The sequence below is a fragment of the Phoca vitulina genome, unplaced genomic scaffold (assembly GCF_004348235.1).
Source record: "Phoca vitulina isolate PV1807 unplaced genomic scaffold, GSC_HSeal_1.0 scaffold135, whole genome shotgun sequence".
Taxonomy (NCBI): domain Eukaryota; kingdom Metazoa; phylum Chordata; class Mammalia; order Carnivora; family Phocidae; genus Phoca; species Phoca vitulina.
The window spans coordinates 213,251-221,622 of record NW_022589838.1 but is presented as its reverse complement, the minus strand read 5'-3'; positions in this window follow the sequence as shown (position 1 = coordinate 221,622).

Below are 8,372 nucleotides of genomic sequence, written 5' to 3'. Positions count from 1 at the left end.
GAGCCCGATGCAGGACTCGATCCCGGGACCCCAGGATCATGACCTGAGCCGAAGGCAGTCGCTTAACCAACTGAGCCACCCAGGCGCCCAGAATTACATATTTGAATAACTGTATGTACAGTTTCATAATTTTACTTATACCTTAAACAACTGCAAATTTAATATTAACCACTCTTCTAGGGCATAGAGCTGGTTGGCCAGGGAAGGTTGGATAAATGTAGGTGTATGTCTATATAAGTATATAACTGGGGCTTATTCAAAGTTCACGTACTATTTTTAAGTTGCTGCTAAAATCATTTGCATTTAAATCAATATAAGCAGTGGGTGAGTTACTCCATAGTTATTTTTTTTCTATAAAATATTTGTGTGTGTGTGGGTGGGTGGGTGTGTATGTGTTTATGCACTTCTTATACAAAAAGTGGTACCGAGCAGAAAAGATTATACTCAACTGAAATTCGTTCATCTCAGTTCATCTGTCAAAATCATGAAGTAGTACAATTTGAGTAACTACCAAATTCCCGGATTTGGATTCACATGACTTTTTCTTTAATTTTAATTTTTATTTATTTTTATTTTTTTAAAGACTTTATTTATTTGAGAGAGAGAGAGAGAGAGAGATAGCGAGAGAGAACACAGGCAGGGGGCAGGGAGAGGAAGAAGCAGGCTTTCCACTGAGCAGGGAGCCCGACTCTGGGATCATGACCCGAGCCGAAGACAGATGCTTAACTGAATGAGCCACCCAGGCGCCCCTTTAATTTTTATTTTGAAATAATTTTTAATTTACAGAGAAGCTGAAAATCTGGTACAGGGTTCCCATATACCCTTCATTCAGTTTCCTCTTATTTTATCTTAATTTTTATTTATTTTTTTTAGTTTCCCCTTATTTTAAGACAGATGCTTAACCAAATGAGCCATCCAGGCATCCCTTATTTTAACATCTTAATCACCATAGTATCATTATTAAAACCAGAAGGTCAATATTGTTTCAATATTATTAGCTAATCTACAGATCTAATGGAAACATTTCCCATTGTCCCACTAATAACTTTCCATTTTTCAAAAAAAAATATTTTTGACCTTATTCTCAGAGATTGTCCTTGATGATGATTGTTTGGGAATAAGGAAGGAGAAGAGCAGAGAAAGAAGACATGGATGCCAATCAAAAATGTATACACCTGTACTTCGTTTATGGCTTGAATTGTATCCCCCTAAAAGATACTGAAGTCCAAACCTCCAATACCTGTGAATATGACCTTATTTAGGGTCTGTGCAGATGATCAAGTTAAGATGAAGTTTTCAGGGTAGGCTCTTACCCAGTATGACTGTATCCTCATAAAAAGGGGAAATTTGGGCTCCAAGTCAGATAGACACATAGGGAGAACACCATGAGAAGATAGGAATTCTGCTGCCGTTAAGCTAAGGAATGATCAGGAGCTAGGAGATGGGCCTGATACAGATCCTTCCCCACCACTTTCAGAGGGAGTGTGACCCTGCTGTCACTTTGATCTCCGATTTCTAGCCTCCAATACTGTGAGACGATAAAAATCTGTTGTTTAAGCCACTCCGTTTGTGGTACTTCGTTCTGGCACATTGCTATGCTTGAGAAATCAGCTAAAGCTTGGGTGCTTTTTTCCCCACGTTACGCTGTCCTGACCATGGCCGTTGAAAGTTTCTAGAGAAGTGACTGGCCAGGCAGAAGCAAGGGACTGAGGTAATGTGTGAGTAGACAGTGACACATGCAGAAAAGCATGAGGAAGAATTATGAGGGGGAATAGGAGATCTGTGGATGGTGAAAGGTGTTAACTTCGTGTGGGGAGTCAAGGGTGGATCGTGTGCTGTTAGTTACAGGTGGGGTAGGAGCCACCAGGAAGGAAGGTGACTTCGACTGTCCACCGCACTCTACCCCATCACTGCTTCCATTGTCACCTTGGTGGTGGCGGGATGGCTTATTGACTGTCCTTCCTCATGACTTAGGATTTTTATGATCTACCTTCTTTGAATTCCTTATGCCATCCTGGAAGTCAGAATTACCATAGGTATCTCAGCACTCCTAAGGGTATTTCAAAGGATCTATTACAGATTCAAGGTCATACGTTAAAAAAAAAAAATTAAAAATGTTTGGCACAAACGAAGTATAAATTGAGGAGAGACATAGATTTTCCGCACAGCTACGTAGAATCAGCAAAGTTATATGTGTATTCATTCTTGGGGATGGTTGTTGAAGACTCAGAATGTTCTTGACAAATTTCAGTTTTTGTGATTTTTTTTTATAGTATGCCTGTCTTTAAAAATCAGTTGTGTTTCTCCAGAGCATTACTCTATTACCAAATATTTTATACTGCTTTATCAAGTGGGTTATGTGTGGGCAAGTGTAAATAGCACTGGACCTAAGCATTGCAACACACACAAAAATGCCCCATGTGTATAAAACTCAGTCATGGGTGAGAGGAGGCTAAGACTGTTAGTATGACTCATCAGTTAATCCAGGGCTCAGGAATTCCTCTTTTAGGAGCATTATTTATTTCTGTAAGATCAGGCTGATAAAGAGAGAATATACGGTTTGTTTGTTTGTTTTGAGTGTGTGTGTGTGTGTGTGTGTGTGTGTAGATTATACTTTGCTCTCAGTGTAACTCGCGGGATATAACCCCAACAGGGAATTGATTTTATATGCAAAATTTCAGAACCAGCCAGAGCTGTTTTAACCTTGTTAATTAATGGGAACCTAAGGACTGAAAGGCCATGTGTGGGTGTGCACACAGAATTTTAGAGCCCAATACTTCTCTGTATAAATAACATGTGATTTTACTAGAACCATCCCTGGCCTTAAACATTGGTGTCATTTTTCTGCTGCCTTATTACTAGAAATGTCCCAGTGCCAGAGTACTCCTCTGGGTAGGGAGACTGGTGTATACCTGCATTTCTGCCTCTTTTGGGTCTAGTGACTCTTTTTGGAGTACCAGTAAGCCCATGTTAATCACTGAGTCTTTTGGCATCTTCGTGGGATTGTTGAAGAATGATTCTGCAGCTTGCTAGAAGCTTTGAACCTGGCTTATTCTTAGGGGATGGCCGTCAAAATGTAGCCACTTCAGGGATGAGGTTGGCTCTGTCAGGCCCTGTGATAATAGGTCTGGTTGTCTGGGACGGCCTGGATCTTCCTGGAGCCTAACAAGTTCAACTGGAACGGAATCACTTTGGGGAATGAAACAAGTCTAACAGCTGTTTGATTTCCTGGGTTCAGCTAGCTGTGAAGCTTCCAATTTACCTGGCAGTGTATGTTGAACAAATAGGAAAAAATGGTCCAAAATTTCTATCTCTGAGTTAAAACTCCCAGAGAAATAGCTTTCCAGGAATCTTCTCCAAGTTGTAATAAACCACCTGCCTTCAGTGGGCAGAATCCACCGAAGTAGAATATTGGCCAATACGGCTACTCACATTTAATTCCTCACTGTAGCCTCCTCTCCGAGCTCACCCCACAGGTTAGGTGGTCACCTTGTTACTTAGTTTTTAAGGTGTTATTATGGGATCTCTTGAGTTAAAAATTTTTTTTTTTTTGAAGAGTAGTGCCTATAATAAACTTATTTAAAGATGACTGGAAAGAAAGATAACAAAGCTCTATTTAGAATCTGTTGAATACAAGAAATACTTTGAGGAGCTTTGCAGTTGAGTGCCTAGATTGAGAACTGTTGTTAAGGAAACACGTATTTTGTGTGGGATAACAGGGGTTTAATATTCAAACAAATGGAAGGATATGAGGCAGACTGGAAGGAAAATTTGAGGGATCTGATACAATCTTTAGGCAGAATATCCTGATTGCCAGGCATCTGCATAGTCTCTGTTTCTTGGATTATTCTTTTTTTTTTCCCCAGCTGTTGGTTTAGAATGTTACTGCTAACTTCTTGCATCTCCTTTATCTGTAAATGTGGGTAAGCAGGGTGTGATGCTGTGACTTGTAATCAGAAATAGGTACATTGGTCTCTGCCCCCGGGTCCCGACACAGCACTTGTGAACCCCTTGTCATTTCCTGGGTGATGGAAGTGTCTTTTGCTCTAACGAGGTGACTCTGGGTGGGCTCCTGCATGAGGGCTGGTCACTAGACGGAGCAAGCCATGATTAGAAGCTTGGAATTCTCAGCCCTGCCCTCATTCTCTTGGGAAGGGAGAAGGGCTGAATGTGGAGTTAATGACTGATCATGTCTATGTGATGAAGCCTCCATAAAATCCCCAAAGTTGCAGGTTTCAGAGAGCTTCTGGCTTGGGGAACACATGCAGGTGCTGAGGGGAGGGGCGCGCCAGGAGAGGCCATGGCAGTTCTGCACCCCATTCCACACACCTTGCCCTACACATCTCTTCCATCTGGATTTTCATTGCTTTACTGTGTCATCTTTTATAATAAAGCAGTAAATGTAACTAAACTGTTTTTGTGAGTTCTGTGGGCCCCTCTTTCAAATGATTCAAACCCGAGAAGCGTGTTGTGGGAACCTGTGATTTATAGCTGGTCAGAAGTATAGGTGACAACCTGGACTTTGAACTGTAGTCTGAAGTCCAAGGAGGGGGTCATCAGAACCTTCAACCTGTAGCGCATGGGTCAGAAGCACAGGTAATAATCTGGGCTTGTGAGTAATGTCCAAAACGGGGAGGGGGGACAGTCTTCTAGGACTGAGCCCTTACCTGTGGAATCTGATGCCATGTCCGTGTAGATAGTGTCAGAATTAAGTTGAATTGTATAGGACGCCCAGCTGGTGTCATAGAACATTGGTTTTTGTGGGGGAAAACCTCCTCCCGCTTATTTGGTGACCAGAAGTGTGTTTTGTGTAAGTAGTAAAGGAAACTCCTAGGAAAGAAAGAAATCGTAGGGAAGAACTGGTTTTTCCCTACACAAGTTGAAAGCTGAGTTTTTGCTTTTTACTAGGGTCAGCAAATTCGAAATCCCAGGGTTCAGAATTGCACTTGAGCATAATGTACACAATGGTAGATCACAAAGATGGTCGCTCCCTCCCACCCTTTCCTCTTAGCCAATAAAAGATAATACAGTGGTTTCTCCTGCTGTTCCTTGTGGTAGAAATGTCTCTGTTTTTTCCTAAATCTGGGCCAAAATACATTCTTTTTTTTTTAAGATTTTATTTATTTATTTGACAGAGAGAGACAGAGAGAGAGGGAACACAAGCAGGGGGAGTGAGAGAGGGAGAAGCAGGCTTCCCGCTGAGAGAGCCCGATGCAGGGCTTGATCCCAGGACCCCGGGATCATGACCTGAGCCGAAGGCAGACGCTTAACGACTGAGCCACCCAGGTGCCCCAAAATCTATTCTTTTGAGGCAACTTGGAGATATCATGTGGTTGGCCCTCATGTCGATTGAGATTCTCCTTGTATTTAATGGTGCATTGGCTAAGATACTTCCCAGTGATATTTTCGTAGGCACAAAACTGTGACTATTATTCTGTTAATTCACCTTATTTCTGTTTTAAGCCCCCACTCTTTCCAGTGGCAGAAAACTTCAGTGCAGTCAGTTCTGGACAAGTGGTTATTGAAGTTTTAAATGCACTTAAGAATTTTCTCTCGTTTCCTCTTTCTTTTCAAGATGGCAGCCAAGTTCCTGGGTTCACGGAGCATTATGGCTCTGGGTGGTCTTGGGAATGAGTTGAGAATGGTGGTGAGATAAGTGGCACCAGGGTGCTCAGTTGTGGTTGCATGACCTTCACTGGTCACGACTCAGGCAGACTGTGCTTTTTGTCCTCAGCTGTGGTAACTCCTCCTTACTGTCTTCAGGCAACTTGTCTGTGTTGTCCCTGGTACTCTGGGTCTCCTCATTGCCACATGGGAAGGTACTTGCCTTTTCCCCAGGAAGTGCAGTGGTGGCAGGAAGCGGCCACAAGGTGGCAAAGCTGATTCAGGCCTGTGGCATTTCATGTAGCAGTGGCTCAGGGAGCTCTGGGAGGCCCTACGGGCCAGATACCTTCTCTTCTCAGCTCTTAAAATCTTGTCTTTTAGTTTTATTATATTCTCTTCACCTCATGGGTTCTATTATGATAATAATCACTCTCACAGGGTAGTAGTAACCTCATGTCCTTGCTGCCTCAATTTATGATGGTATGGGGGTCATAGGGTTACAGGGAAGAACAGGATGGGGTGAGAACAGGTGTGGTGGAGTTGCTAAGCACAGCAGTTAGTGCTGAAAAAGTTCATTCTACTGTAGCAGGTTACCCAGTGGACTCAGAGAGATCTCAGCGGCTGTAGGGAAGGATCCTGTTACCAGAAACAGAGATAAGCAGAAAGGAATAAATGTGTGAATATAGGTGATGTCCTGCAGAGATAGGTCTTGACTTGGAAGTTGGGATGGGCTTTTGAAGGAAAGAGTCAGGTTTACATGGACAGGGATGAAAAACAGAGTAAGTAGAAGACTGCAGGTTAAGACTGAGAGTATGTGTTATTTTGAGGTATCATACACATGCATGCACACACGTGTGTGCACACAAACATATACACATATACATACATATATTTTTTGATAGCAAAAATGGGATTTTTGCCTGTTATATTTTCCATCTGGTTACTGCTGGTACACAGCGAAACTATTAATGTTTTATGTGTTTATAATATAATATAGCTTACTCAGCTCTCTTTTTAGTTTTAATAGGTTTTTGTTTTTGTTTTGTTTTTGTTTTTTTAGTTTTCTGGGTAGACAATTCTGTAAAAAATTGTAAATTTTTGTCCTTTCCCTAGTTTACCTAAAATATTGTAGTTTTTGTTTGAGAATAGTAAGTGCTAACAATTAGCATTGATCTTCTGGTATTTGTGTGGATATACATGTAGTTTCTTGTTGGAAGAGAATCTTCATATTAAACAGCCCTTGAATTCCTGGAATAAAATTTGTTTTGGAGGATTTTTCTTTTAAAATGTCTGTTTTAAATAAGAGTGCATTTTATATTTGATTTGCTAATGACTTAATGATTTTTATTGAATATATTAATATTGGCTTGTTAGGTTGTGTGTATGTGCGTGCTACTGCGATAAAGCTTTAGAATCAGAGATGTGTTAGATTCATAAAGTAACCTGAGAAGCTTTGCCTTCTTTCTGTCGTTTTGCTTCCTGTGGTTTCAGTTACCTATGATCTGGAAGCTGATGATCCTCCTCCTGGTCTTTTTTCAGAAGGTTAGTAGTAGTCTGACGCTATGTCATAATGCTACATCATTCACTTCACTCCATCTCCTCATGTAAGCATTTTGTCATTTCACATCATGACAAGAAGAAGAAGAGTGAGCACATACAGTAAGGTATTTTGAGAGAGAGACCACATTCATAAAACTTTTATTACAGTATATTGTTACAATTGTTCTTTTTTATTAGTTATTGTTGTTAATCTCTTCTTGTGTCTAAATTATAGATGTAACTGTCATACACATGTATGTATAGGAAACAACATATACAGTTGACCTTTGAACAACATGGGGGTCCGGGGCACCAACCTCCACAGAGTGGAAAATTCGCGTATAACTTTTGACTCCCCAAAAACTTAACTACTAATAGCCTATTGTTGACTGGAAGCCTTACTGTTAATGTAAACAGTTGATTAACACGTATTTTATATGTTATATGTATTATATATTGTATTCTTAGAGTAAAGTAAGCTAGAGAAAAGAGTATGTTTTTAAGAAAATCAAAAGGAAGAGAAAATACGTTTGCAGTACTGTGCTGTATTTATCGTAAAAAATCCACATATAAGTGGACCTGTGCCGTTCAAACCTGTTGTTGTTCAGGGGTCATCAAGTGTAGGGCTCAATACTGCCCTCAGTTTCAAGTACCCACTGAGGGTCTTGGAATGTATCTCCTACAGAGAAGTGGAGGCGGGGGGAGACCGCTGTAGTTGATAAAATAAAAAAATTATTCTATGTAATTGGTACTGGGCCAGGTTTTTGAGGTAATTCTTAAATATTTCAATGGATACAAATTTTTTTTTTGTTTTGTAAGATTTTTCTCCTTTATTCTTTTTAAAGAACATGATTTTTGTTGTAGTCATCATCTATTTTCTCAGTTACTGTTATCAACTTTTTTCTTCCATTGGGCATTTTGTTTTTCTATTTCTTGATTCTCAAATGGACTGTTTGGTCCTTTGTTTTTCATCTTTTGTGTGCTAATATGTGTATTTTCCTCTGAAGTTGACTTTGGTTGCCTTCCATAGTGTAGTGTGTCCTTGATCTAATTGGCTAAAGAGACAGTAATTTGGGTTTTGATCTTTTCTGTAGCTGAAGAGTTTTTTGGAAGAGGGTTTTCCATTTCTGAACAGATGGACCTCTTTATCCTTTGTTTTGAAAATTTGTTTTACTGATTGCTGTAAGAGAATGTGGCCTATATAGTTTCTACTTTTATAAGACTTCGGT